The sequence below is a fragment of the Bos indicus genome, chromosome 24 (genome assembly GCF_029378745.1).
Source record: "Bos indicus isolate NIAB-ARS_2022 breed Sahiwal x Tharparkar chromosome 24, NIAB-ARS_B.indTharparkar_mat_pri_1.0, whole genome shotgun sequence".
NCBI classification, from domain to species: Eukaryota; Metazoa; Chordata; class Mammalia; order Artiodactyla; family Bovidae; genus Bos; species Bos indicus.
The window spans coordinates 12,800,583-12,814,408 of record NC_091783.1 but is presented as its reverse complement, the minus strand read 5'-3'; the positions used below and the strand labels follow the sequence as shown (position 1 = coordinate 12,814,408).

Genomic DNA, 13,826 nt, shown 5'->3' with positions numbered 1-13,826 from the left:
AATTATCAAAATATAAGCACAAAACAGGAGATAATAATTTAATGGATTTAACTGCTAGAGGATAAATCTCCAAAATGTGAAATAATTCCATGAAATAAATGGGAAGAAAAGCAGCAAACGACCCAATGGAAAAGTTGACAAAGACTTGAAATGGAGAACTCACAAAAGAGAAAACAGAAAAGGTCAGTAAACACATGAAAAGATGCTCAATGTCATTCATAAAAGTAAACAAATTAAAATAGACATTAGAGGTCAGAGGGAGATGTGACCATGGAGGAAAGGCAGAGAGAGAGTCAATGTTGCTGACTTTTGAAGATGGAGGAAACGGGCCCAGCCAAGTGTGGATGGAGAAGCTGGAAGGCAGGGACATGCATTCTGGCCTGGAGCCCTGAGACAGGGCTGTGGCTCTGCTAGGACCTTGGTTTTAGCCCAGAGACCTGCCCTGAACTTCTGAACAGCACAGCTTTGAGATAGTGAATGTGTGGTGTTTTACCAATAAGTCACTACATTTATCATTCGGAAAAGAATACAGCATTCAAGACTGGTTCTTTTCATTGGCAAATGACTGAAACACATTTCTGTCTTAGTGAAAAGCAATTTATTATCTGATATCAAGTTTGGAAAAGTGTGTGAGGAATAATCAGAATCTTGGACCCAAGTGCCTTAGGTTCTTTCTTCATCTCGGGTTTTATTGTTTCTCTGTGTGTCAGCTTCCTTCTCTTTCCCCGCGGAACTTGAAGCAGAGTTCCACCCTTTAACCCCAGTATGGACTGGCCAAATTTTGCTCCACAGCTGTCCATTCTAGAACAAACAACATGGGCAAAGTGTCTGGAAACCATAGAGATAAACTAGAGACAGTTACTAAAATACATTGCTTGGAAGACTGATCAGGTGTCTCTTTTCCACCCAACCTGTTTTGCCTTTAATTGAGCAGTGATGCTTCTTAGTTTCATGGCCTCCTCCTGCCAATTAAAGATTGACACAACTAGAAAAATGATTAATTTGAAATAATATTGATCAGGCTGTTTGAAAGCATTTGAATCATCAAAACTATCATAAACTAGGCTCATCAAATGTGCTGGTTTTTATTGCTGACAGACTGCTACAATCTCAGTGGCATGAGAAAGGGTTTCCCAGATGGTACAGGGGGAAAGAACCCACCTGCAATGCAAGAGACCCAGGTTTGATCCCTGGGTTGGGAAGATCCCCTGGAAGAGGGCATGGCAACCTATTCCAGTATTCTTGCCTGGAGACTCCCATGGACACAGGAGCCTGGTCACAAAGAGTCGGACAGACTGATCGACTAACACTGAGTAAGAGATCTCTGTCTCATAATATTGTAGGTAAGTGACTTGTCTGCCCTGTCTTAGGTCTTACAGGGTCAAAGTCTGGCTGTTGGCCAGGCTGCCTCCTTGGCAGGGTCTGAGGGAGAATTCATTTCCGGGGACTTTCAGGTTACTGGCAGCACTGAGCTCTATGTGCTTGCAGGAATGAGGCCCCTGTTTCCTCTTTGCCTGTCAGCTGAGGGCCTTTCTTGTGGCTTCTTCCATTTTCAACGCCAGCAATGGTGGTCCCCCATCCACCTGATGCTTTTATAAGGAAGTGAATCTTCTATCCACTGTTTTAGGTTTCCAGCTGAGACTTGTTAACAAAAAGATTAACAAGAGAAAATCAGTTTGTTTATTTTTTATTTATTTGGCTGCACCAGGTCTCAGTTTCAGCACATGGGATCTTTTCAGTTGCTGCGTGTAAGATCCAGTTCCCCGACCAGGGATCAAACTGGGACCCCTGCACTGGGAGAATGGAGCCTTAGCCACTGGTCCACTGGGGAAGTCCGGAACAAAAGTTTATTGACATATGTATGTGTACGCACTGTTACCAGTTATTCCACTCCTAGTTAGGAACCCTAGAGAAACCATATGTTCCAGAGACGTGTAAAATAATGCTCATGGCAATACTATTGCAAGAAACCAAGGAAAAACTGTTAAAGAAAGCTCAAGAAACCTAGGAGGACTTCCTTGGTGGTCCAGTGGTTAAGACTGTGCTTTCAGTGCAGGGGCAGGTTTGGCCCCTGGTCAGGGAAATAAGGTCCCACATGCCATGCAGCATGGCCAAAAAAAAGGAATAAAAAGTTAGAAAAACAACCCTAGGAAAAATGCTGAATTATTAAAATGAGTAGATTATGTTGCATTCATACAAAGGATCGGGGTTATGGCCTTCTTCAGCTCCGGGGCACCATCCACATTGTCAGTACCTTTCATACAGAACACAATGTACAAGCTTCCACGATTTTTTACAGAACACCATATATTAGGGAAAATGAATTAATCACAGCCATCAGCATAAAATGGTCCAGAGCAAAGCTATCATGTATCAATTGCATTTGTATAAAGTTAAACAATAAGCAAGCTGATCATTAAATTGTTTAAAGCAACATATATGTAGTAAAGCTATAGAGAAAAAGCAAAGGAACTGCTTATACAAAATACAGGATAGTACTGAATCCAGTGCAGGGAAAGAGTATAATCAAATCAACGGGAAGCTGCAGAATTATACCCAATACTCTGTTTCTTAAGCTGGATAGTGGATATTAGAATTTTATTCAACTTAACTATTAATCTTTAAATATGCATATATATATCCATTGTGTGTATTTATGATACATTTCACAATAAAACATTTTAACAAAAGAATGGAGAAACCATGGTATAATATGATGCCATAAGAACTACAGCCAGCTAAGAGAAGCAAGACTAACTATTACAAATTTAATAATGGAACTAAATGTAACTTCCTTATTACAAGATAGAAATCTCTTACATTGAAAATAAAAAATGGTGTTTTGTCAAATATGGTCTTCCATTAGCATATCTCAAACAAAATGACATAAAATCAGCAAAGATATATCAGGCAGATTTAAAGAAAGGGACAACAGGAGTCAAGCTATTAATACCAGAAAAATCAGACTTTAAGGAATGAATTAAAATGGAAAAATGCTGTCATTTGGTATAGAAAAGGTACGATTCACAGTAAAGATGCAATTTAAATTTCAATGTGCCTCTTTCAAAACGGGACAGATGAACACACAAAAAAATAATAATTAAAAAACTGATAAAAAAGCCAAAGATCATACCATACTTCACAATAAGACCCATTTTTGTACATTTGCACACCTCCGAAAGTAAGCTATGTCTTGATATAATTGTCACGGTCCATACATGTTTTAGTCAAGGTATCTATTTTTTTTTTTTTTCATTTCAAGTTATTTTTGGTGTTGTATGTGTTGAGAATAGTCGCCATTAATTTTAAAGATGATATCTGGCATTGAAAACATTATTGTAAATGCTAAAAATTATTGAAGTGAAACAGTGATGTGGAATTTGATATTAGAGAAGTGAATATCTAGGTTTGGAGGAATGAGTGAAATTCCCAATTTTCTTGCAAAGCAACGTTGTAGGACCTAAGAAAGAACAAGTGGGTGAGTGTGTTACAGGGTTGCACTTCACACACCAACATCAAAGCTTGCAGGAAGAGTGTCAGTAGCTTGGAAGCAAAACCTCCTGATAATAGCACTGTGTTTGTTCATGTTTGGTAATGCCCACATACCAAAATTCTTGCCAACATATTAAAGAATACCATTATGAAAAATTAACATCTATGATTTTAAGCCCCATAACCATTTAAAAGAACCAGATTCTAAAGTTTTTTTGTGTGTGATTTATTTTGCAAATATTGCATTCTATCAATACATATGAATAAGATATACAAAAATATATGTCTAAACGCAAAGGAACTTTTTACATATTTATCATGAAATTTCAAGTGAAATAAAGTATTGCTGCTGTTGTTGTTGTTTAGTTTCTAAGTCGTGTCTGACTCTTTGCAACTGCATGGGCTACAGCACTCCAGGCTTCCCTGTCCTTCACAATCTCCTGGAATTTGCTCAGACTCATGTTCACTCAGTCGGTGATATCATTCAACCATCTCATCCTCTGCCTCCTTCTTCTCCTCCTGCCCTCAATCTTTCCCAGCATCAGGGGCTTTTCCAATGAGTCGGCTCTTCCCATCAGGTGGCCAGAGTATTGGAGCTTCAGCTTCAGCATCAGTCCTTCCAATAAATATTCAGGGTTGAGCTTCTTTAGGATAGACTGGTTTGATCCCTTGCTGTCCAAGACTCTCAAGAGTCTTCTCCAACACCACAATTGGAAAACATCAATTATTGTATCATAATTCAGTCGGCACAAGTTTTAATTCCTTAGCAAAACATGAAATAATATTGCATTTTAATGAGGTCATTTTAGTCTTCTTGTTCCATTACCTCTTGTGGAGTGAAGGTCATAAAGATGAACCAAAGGGATGCAAAACAATATAGTTACAAAGTATCCTAAATATCAGGAAAAGAAGTAGAATAAAGGAGGCAATGAGAGAATCACCTGGGAGACTTACTTGGATGGCCAAAGAGGGGAGATCTCTTTGAGGAAGTACCATTTAAGATCTAAATTTTGAGTGACAATAACGAGGCTGTTAATGAGCAAAATGTACCAAGAAGAAGAAACAGCAGGTGCAAACTCCTGATATTGAAAGGTGCTTATTGAAGGAGCACTGAAACAATGTGTGAGGGAAGTTTTGAGCCAGAGGAGGAGGGGTGAAAAGGAAGCAAAATAAAGAAGCAGGGTCAGTCATGAAGGGTGGGTGTGTCACACACAAAAATTTATATTTAACTAATAATACTATTGGTGTGCTTCCCTGGTGGCTTAAAATGTAAAGAATCCATCTGCCAATGCAGGGGCCGCAGGAGATTCAGCTTCAATCCCTGGGTCCGGAAGATCCCCTGGAGAAGGGAATGGCTACCCACTCCAATATTCTTGCCTGGAAAATCCCATGGAGCCTGGTGGGCTTCAGTCCATGGGGTCTAAAAGAGGACACGACTAAGCGACTAACACTTTCACTTTCTTTCATACGGCACCCCACTCCAGTACACTTGTCTGGAGAATCCCATGGATGGAGGAGCCTGGTGGGCTGCAGTCCATGGGGTCTCTAGGAGTCGGACACGACTGAGCGACTTCACTTTCTCTTTTCACTCTCATGCATTGGAGAAGGAAATGACAACCCACTCCAGTGTTCTTGCCTGGAGAATCCCAGGGACGGGGGAGCCTGGTGTGCTGCCGTCTGTGGGGTCTCACAGAGTCGGAGACGACTGAAGCGACTTAGCATAGCATAGCATAGCAAAAGGGTTTTATGTAGAAGGAAAGACTTAAATCATCTGCAGTTTCTAAATATGATTTGGATTGCTGTATGGAGAATAAAATAGGGCAAACATAGAAACAAGATGTCCAATTGGGAGGTTATTTTAACAGTCTTGGCAAGAGATGAGGGCTGATCTGGCTAGAGTAGTAGAGGACTATGCTTAGAAAAGGGAACGTATTAGAGACATATTTTAGAGAAGTTATCACAGGTCACAGTGTGGAACAAAATGTACCAGGATACGTGTGAGGATGGGGAGGGCAACTTAAGCTATGGAAGGGTCTGGCATAAGTTAAGGAACAAAAGGAGGTGCTTTTCCTGTGGTGGGGAAAAGCTGAAGGGGGAGCAGGGTCGGGCAGTTGTAGGTGGCATGGGGACCAAGGGTCCCATTTTGAACTGGTTAACACTGAGATTCTTGCAACATTTATGAGCAGTTGGCACTCCATATTGTGGAATTCAATCTGTGGTTGATTGAATCTGTGGATGTTGAACTTGTGGCTAATGAAGGCCGACAGTATGTGTTATTTCAAGAAGGTAGCTTCATAGCTGTATCTAGAGCACAGAACAGAGTCAGATGATGCAAGGCCAGGGAAGTAGTTGGGGATGCAGAGCCCTAGGCGGAAAGATTATGGATTGAGAGTCCTTTCAGCAATCCTTCCGTAAGCCAATTATCTCTTTTTTCAACCGCAGACTCTTGGATGGTGTGATCCAATTTCATAAATAACACATCAACTTGATTTCTGTTGTACATACCAGTTTCCATCCATTACCTTCAGATTCTGCAGGAGAGCCTTCTCAGATTGCCCTTCTCTGAGTATTTTCCATGCCGCTTCTTTGCGTTTGATCTGAGGGTTCATCTCTATAGGCTCTACGCCTTTCACTTAAAATTTAAAAAATTTACTTATTGTTGAAAAATTGTCATCTGTATATCTGAAAGGCAGATTAAGCCACAAAACTCCAAATCTTTTAAAATTTTTAAAAGGCTGAACTGTCTGAATGCCTCACCTGTTGACTGAATGCCTCACCTAGGACTTCTCATATTAAGCAGTGTTTGGAAAAAAGTAATTTTATCTTTGGGGTTTTCTATCTTTTCTCTTATCCCTAATGTTTAACTCTGTGGGCTTCAAATTTTAAGATGCACCATGCCTTCATCCTTTTTGTCCAGTACTTTTTTGAAATTTACAGCCTTGGTCCCTGTGTTCCAGGTCATATGTCATCAGACAGATCTGACACAGAGGGCATAGGTCTGCACACAGACCTCTGACTCTGCAGCTGTGAGGCAGTGATGAGGCGGGTTTCAGCAAGTCTATGGCTTAATAAGTATAACACAGAATGGACCTGAGATAGCAGGACAAACGTTAGGCCCCAGGACCTACTGAACTTGAATTTCAGTCCTGGCTGTGTGTGCTTAGTCACTCAGTCGTGTTCGACTCTTTGCGACCCCACTGACTCCTCTGTCTGTGGGATTTCCCAGGTAAGAATACTGGAGTGGGCAGCCATTCCCTTCTCCAGAGGATCTTCCCAACCCAGGGATCAAATTCGGGTCTCCTGCATTGCGGGCAAATTCTTTACCCCTAGCACCACCTGATGAGAGCTGTCTTAATCACTGGGCAAAGTTGGATTTGCAGGGAGAAGCGATTGGCTCCCCAGATGTAGAGGGGCAGTTGCTAAGAATTTGGAAGTCACTAACTAGTTCTATGACCTTGAGAAAGTTACCACATGTCTTCTGGGTTCCAAGTCTCTGCTTTGTAACATGAAAGGGTTTGCCTGAATGATCCCTAAGAGGCTTCCAGCTCTATTGCTGTCCCAAATGTGCAGCACAAGACTATTTGGGGCCATGCACGTGACTTTCTGTGTTGCGATTTTTCATTACTTTGTAAGCTTTTGTTATTTCAAAGATGACTTTCGGTGTTAGAAATCTAAGTTGGCTCTACTGGGCTTGTTATGGTTATGCCTTTTTTTCATTTCAGTCAAAGACTTTGATGACAGTTTTTAGTGAGAGCCCAGCAAAATAAAATCACGTTTTCTGTTCTAACATTTGTTTCATCTTCATCTTTTGTCAGCGGAAATATTGCTATTTGTCATTTCAACATTTTCCAGGGACATTGCCTTCCTCATCGGGGGTCTTTGAAGTTCCTCTCATCAGAATGAAGGCTTCTGCTAATAGTTCTCCAGGGCTACGACTTGTGTCAGAGACAGGGGTCTAGGCAAGCCTGCTACGTGTTAACCAAGGGCTCCAGGCAGTCTCTTTGCTTCCTGATAAAGAGAGCGACATTCGATTAGAGGACCAAAATTTGGAGGAAAAAGCTGCTGCAGGGCTCAGCGGCTCATGTGGCTTTTGTGCAGTTCTTAGGAAGTAAGATTATTTATATTCACAGAACCGCTAAGCCTCTTTCAGGTGACACCTGGGAGTGCAGGGTTTGGGGGCAGGGCAGCTGATCTGGTTATGCTTCCTGAGAAGTACAGCTGGTGACTGAAGCTTGCCAGAAAGTCCTTCCACTGGGAGAGGCCTTGTTTATCCAATAGGTCACAAAGCTTAATAGACGATTCTTTAGAAAAGCTTTCTAGCTGTCTCTGCCAAGACCAGTTCCCTCAAAGCCTTAATCAGTTATTGTTTGTTCAGTTGCTAAGTCGTGTCTGAGTCTTTGTGACCCCATGAACTGTAGCACACCAGGCTTCCCTGTCCTCACTGTCTCCCGGTATTTGCTCAAACTCATGTCCATTGAATCGGTGATGCCATCCAACCATCTCATCCTCTGTCTCCCCCTTTTCCTCCTGCCCTCCATCTTTCCCAGCATCAGGGTCTTTTCCAATGAGTTGACCCTCACACCAGGTGGCTAAAGTATTGGAGCTTCAGCTTGCATCAGTTCTTCCAATGAATATTCAGGGTTGATTTCCTTTAGGATTGACTGTTTTGATCTCTTTGCAGTCCATGGGACTCTCAAGAGTCTTCTCCAGCACCACAATTAGAAAGCATCAATTCTTTGGCACTCAGCCTTCTTTATGGTACAACTCTCACAACCATACATAACTACTGGGAAAATCACAGCTTTGATTATCCTCAATCAGGGCACAATGCAAGTGTGTTTTCAGAAACACAGGTTGGAAATCGTGTTTGTTTTTTTCTTTTTTTCTGGTTGAAACCAGGTGTGTTCTGGTTTGAAATGATATTTGTTCTGATCTGAAATCAGATTTGTTCTAGAAAACCCAGAAGTTTTGAGACTTCTGCTTTCAAGGGAGGCTGCAGCAAGGTTGATTTCCTTACCTTCAGGTAGACATCACAGACAGAAATATTCATAGTGATGAATGGAAGGGATAAATAAGTTTTATTACTGCTAAAGGTGACTGGTGAATAAAAAGGGGTTTACTGGAAAGTCACAGAGATTCAGAATTTGAATAGGGGGAGCTTTTAGGAATAATCTAGATGCCACCCTTATTTTATGATTTCCCTGGTGGCTCAGACAGTAAAGAATTCACCTGCAATGAGGGACACCTGGGTTCAATCCCTGGGTTAGGAAGATCCCTTGGAGAAGGGAATGGCTACCCACTCCGTAATTCTTGCCTGGAGAATTCCATGGACAGAGGAGACTGGCAGGCTACAGTCTATAGGGTTGCAAAGAGTCAGACACTAATGAGTGACTAACACTTTTCACTTTTCATCCTTATTTTAAGGAATCTAAGACCCAGAGAGTTTGTATAGCCTGTCCATCATCCAGAAGATCACCTCACATGTTATATCAGTTTATTAAATATTTCTGGATTAAGTGTTCAGTAACACAAATCTTGGTGTCAGTCCTGGATTGTGGAAGGAGAAGAATGGGAAACATAGACCTGCATTCAAGAATCCTTGAATTTTAAACTCCTTTTCCACTGTCTGTTTTGTTCTAAGCCTAAGACTTTCACCACCAGAAATTGCGATTAGAGAGCTGTTTTGCCCTCCCTTCTCCATTGATAGAATATCATCTATAGGAAAACAAGAGATGCCTAGGCATCATCCTTGATTTCTACCTCTCTGGTTCCCCAATTAATTAATATCTGATTGGTTAAAAACCCTGCCTGTTTTATAAATTCATGTGCTTCTCCCATCCTGCCAACACTTCGCTAGTTCTGCTCCAGTCTTATCCACTTCCTCCTGAATTTAATCCTTAACTTGTTATTAAGGTCATACTTCTAAAAAATAAAGATTGTTCAACCACTTTCCATTTTTCAAAGCCCTCATAATAAAATCCAAACTTGTTCAAGTGATATGACCAGTTATGATCTGCCCCTAATTAATTTTTTTTTTTTTTTGGCCATACTGCATGGTATATGGAATCTTAGTTTCCCAAAAAGGGATTGAACCCACACCCCCTACAGTGGAAGTGCTGACTCTTAACCACTGGACCGCCAGGGAAGTCCCCTCACTAATTCTTTACTCTCATTGCTTCCCTTTTTTCTCTCGCTTGTATATTATACTTCAGCTACAGTGAACTTGGTAGCCTGATTCATATTCCATGTGGCTTCATATCTTCGCCACATTCGATGCTTCCTCCTCTCTTATTGTCATCTCCTATTTGCCCCCTGGATCTGCCCATCATATATACCCTGCAACATGGAGAACTTCTCAGGTGTTGTTCCTAGGTAAAGGTGAGACAAGAGGAACCCAGTCATCTGAAAGTGATGACAGATTCGCTGTCCACCCTGGATCTTTCTGTAACTGGCCTCCCCTTTCTGTAACTGGGGTGTAGCTGTCCCCACTTTAAAGATGGAAAAAAAAAACAGATATTCAGTTTAAAATAATGAACTGGAAATCATATATCCAACAAGCAGCAGAGAAGGATTTAACCTTGCTTGATTTACCCTTCCCCTTAGTTCCTCTCATCAGTAAGGGGTAGCAGTGACCCCTGTAGCAGGCTGATGGCCCCTCTGCACTGCACCTGCCTCCTCTTTCTTTCCAAAAGATAAGCAACTTTCCTTATGCTCATTTGTATACCAAGATTGTCCATATGGAGAGTCATTTTTGACTCTGACTCTGGACTGGAAATAAAACTTTTATTACAGAAGCACTAGTTGTAATTATACTTCAGATCTGCAACCGTTTAGAGGCCAATTACAGATTACGCTGGCCACAATAGCCACTTTCCTAGATTGTAATTTCTCTTAGGCGTTCATAAAACAGACTGAAAACAATTCCAATATGCTACCACTTGGTGTTGCTATTAGTCTGTACGTAGGTAACTGAACCACAATTTCCTTTTCGCTTATTCTAGACAGATGACAACTTGTTTATTTTAAAGAAATACTTTTGAGCTAAACTAGAATAGATATATTAGAATTCAACTAAAATTTTTGCTTTTTAATTTTATTTTTCAAAAGTTAATAGTATTCAGCTTTGAGTTTATTTCCAGAGACACTTCTGAACAAATAAATCTTGTCTGATTAAAAAGCCTCCTTAATTACATCCATCATCTTGGTGCACTGAGCAGAAATTACAGAACCAGAAGGAACTCTTAAAATGTTGTCAAAGGCCAATCAATACAAAGTGAATGGAACGTTAAGAATTGATTTCTTACAACTAGTGGCTTGATTATTAGAATTGTTCTAGTTTTCTTGTGCTGAAGATGTTGTAAGCATTTGGTTCCATTGAAGTGACTAAGAAAAATAATATTGATTGAATAATTATGATGTGAAGCCATTGTGTTAAATGACATTGTGTTTAAAATGTTTACATTTTAAAATATAATCATCTTTATCATTATGACTGTTTTAATCCTTCACTTTTGTTTAATTTTTTGCAGCTTATAAAATATTTTATCCTAATGACTCTCATGAGGTCAAGGACAAAAGTAAAAAAAAAAACTCAGGGAAACCAAGGGAAACAAAATAAACACCTGTGAGTTGTACTCCTTGTTATAGTGGATTTATAAGTCTATCAAAGTTTCTTAGACACATCTTGATATTTGACTTTATATTTTCCCCAGTACTTGCTAATATCAGATATTTTCATGGCTTAAAAACGAAGGCAACAACATAAAAACAAAGGCAAAGAGAAAGTGAATGACCATGTCCAGTTTTTCAGTTCTACAGGTTATAACCTTTAATTCAGGATCAGACACTGGCTGGGTGAGGAATCCAGGCCAACCAAGATACACGAGTGTCCACTGTATCAAGACTGCCAAATCTTGATGTTAGTGCAGATTTCTCCTTGAGGGCTAAACCTCTATAGCAAACTGCTTATTGGAAACTGTCCAGATGCCTGCAGGCATTTCCATCTCAGCATATTTCAAAGCAAAGACATTTTCCTATTCTGCATCTCCTGTACCCTACACAGCCTCCACCTCATTTGCCTCCCGTAATTCCAGGAGGAATCACTGAATGACAGCATCATCTACTCCATCGTCCAAACCAGAAATCTAGAAGTCATCCCCAAATTTGCCCCCCTTCCTGCCTCCTACCTCCAGCCACTCTTGTCTTCCTGTCTGTTTGTCCTGTGAATACTAATATCTCTGTTTATCTTCGTCTTGCCAAACCCATGGCTAAAGATCTAGTTCAAGTTCTTATCTTCTGTCTCAGAAAAGGGTTATTTCCTAGTTCTGGTTTTTCTTCCTTCTCTGCCAGATTGTTGTCAGTAGCAGTCAAGAAAATCTAATTAAGTCACACCCCTGTTCAGACTTTTCCAGCGGCTAACCATTAACTCTGGGAGATGGTGAAGGACAGGGAAGCCTGGTATGCTGCAGTCCATGGGCTCACAAAGAGTCGGACAAAACTTAGCGACTGAGTAACAACAACCATTAACTGTACAATAGAATACTCCCTTTTATGTCACAAGGAGAGTCCTCAGTACTAGCCCCACCTAATGCCACAGTCCTCCGTTAACTCTACTAGGGCTTATACTACAGCAGCACTGAACTACCCACTAAGTGCCACATAAGTTTTGGTTGAATTAATAAAGAAGTAAGTGACAGTGTCATTTGGTGCCTAATGAACCTGCTTGCCAACTCTGCCAACTGTCACCTCACCATTAAGGCTTTCTTTTGGGGGTCCTGGCATTTGTACTGGGTTAAAAAATCCTCACAAAGGTAGGGAACAGACTTGCAGATGTAGAAGGGGAGGGAGAAAGTGGGATAAATTGCGAGGTTAGTTTTGACATATATACACTGTGTTTGCTGTATCTGACTCTTTGCAACCCCATGCACTGAAGCCACCAGGCTCCTCTGGCCATGGGATTCTCCAGCAAGAATACTGCAATGGGTTGCCATTTCCTCCTCCAGGGGATCTTCCCAACCCAGGAATTGAACCCATGTCTCTTATGTCTCCTGCAATGGCAGGCAAGTCTTTTACCACTAGCACCACCTGGGAAGCCCGATATACACATGACCACATATAAAAGAGAGAGTTAGTGGGAAGCTATCATATAACATAGGGAGCTCAGCTCGATGCTCTATGATGACTTAGAGAGGTGAGACGGGGGAGTGGAAAGGAGGCTCAAGAGGGAGCCAATACATGTATGCACAGAGCTGATTCATATTGTTGTACAGCAGAATTTAACACAGCATTGTAAAGGAATTATACTCCGATTAAAAAAATTCTTCAGAAAGGAATGAAGATTTCTGTGAATCGTCAAGTGAATGTGTGAGTGCATGAGAAAAGCCTTGAGATGACTTGCTGGTTGCTGCATGCATTTTTAGTAACCCTGCTAATGAGCCTCACTACACAGAGATGAATCTTGTGTTTAGAGTCTGGGATACGGCCAGAGGGTGCTGCTGGGACCCTGGACTTTCTTCACCAGGTGTCTTGGGGCCACTGACGGGAGGAACTCTGCTTGTGTAATTCTCACAGCCACAGACGGCTCGATAACCTTGGGTAAGTTATTTGACTTCAGTTTCTCCCAAGCAAAGTTAAAATAGCAACATTAACCTACCCCCCACAGGCATGTTAATAAGTACATTTTTCCCCAATGTGCAATGTACGATTTTTCATTAGTCATAGGGCTACAATAATAGTTAATTGTCCCTAGTTCTCCTTGTTATTTACTGCTCACTCAAGCAAAAGATGTTACTGAAGGGACTGAGTTGGTGGTGTGGGTGGGAGGGAAGTTGCAAAATATGCTGATGTACCAAATAAGTGGCAAAGATAATATAAAATGCAATCCAGACCACAGAAGACCTTCTGATTTTCATCCCAACTAATCAGTAGAGATTCTATTGCAAACTCATTTCCTTATCTCCTATCTATAAGTTGGTTCTTCTGCCAGGGACTTAAGGACTCAATTTATCATCTCCCTAAACAGGTCCTTTGGCTGCCAGTGAGCCTTGGCTCTGCCTCTATCCAACTGATTTAAAGCAAAATTGATCCTGACTTACAATATTTGTGCTCTGGGTTTTAAATGTAAGTACCTAAGTACTCAAGTAATAGACAATGCAACACTTACCCCGTGCGCATGTGACTTTTCCTCCCCCAATCTCCTTTTTTGAATAATGTCTTCAGAGTCCACCAAATGTATCATACTACAAAAGACCCAACTTCTCTCCTTCTATCAGGACTTAAGAAAACAATAAATAAATAAAGACAAGGCAAAGGAAACTTTTGGAAGGAAGAGTCTC

The 13,826-nt window shown here is 40.9% G+C and overlaps 1 long non-coding RNA gene across 1 annotated transcript in view; it reads right to left on the bottom strand.

Annotated features, from left to right (window-relative positions):
• Positions 1-13,826, bottom strand: part of LOC139179388 (uncharacterized) — a 17,165-nt gene extending 3,339 nt beyond the window's left edge. The window contains exon 1 of the long non-coding RNA XR_011563769.1: positions 13,655-13,826. This is a non-coding gene — a long non-coding RNA (uncharacterized lncRNA). The remainder of the gene's footprint in view (positions 1-13,654) is intronic.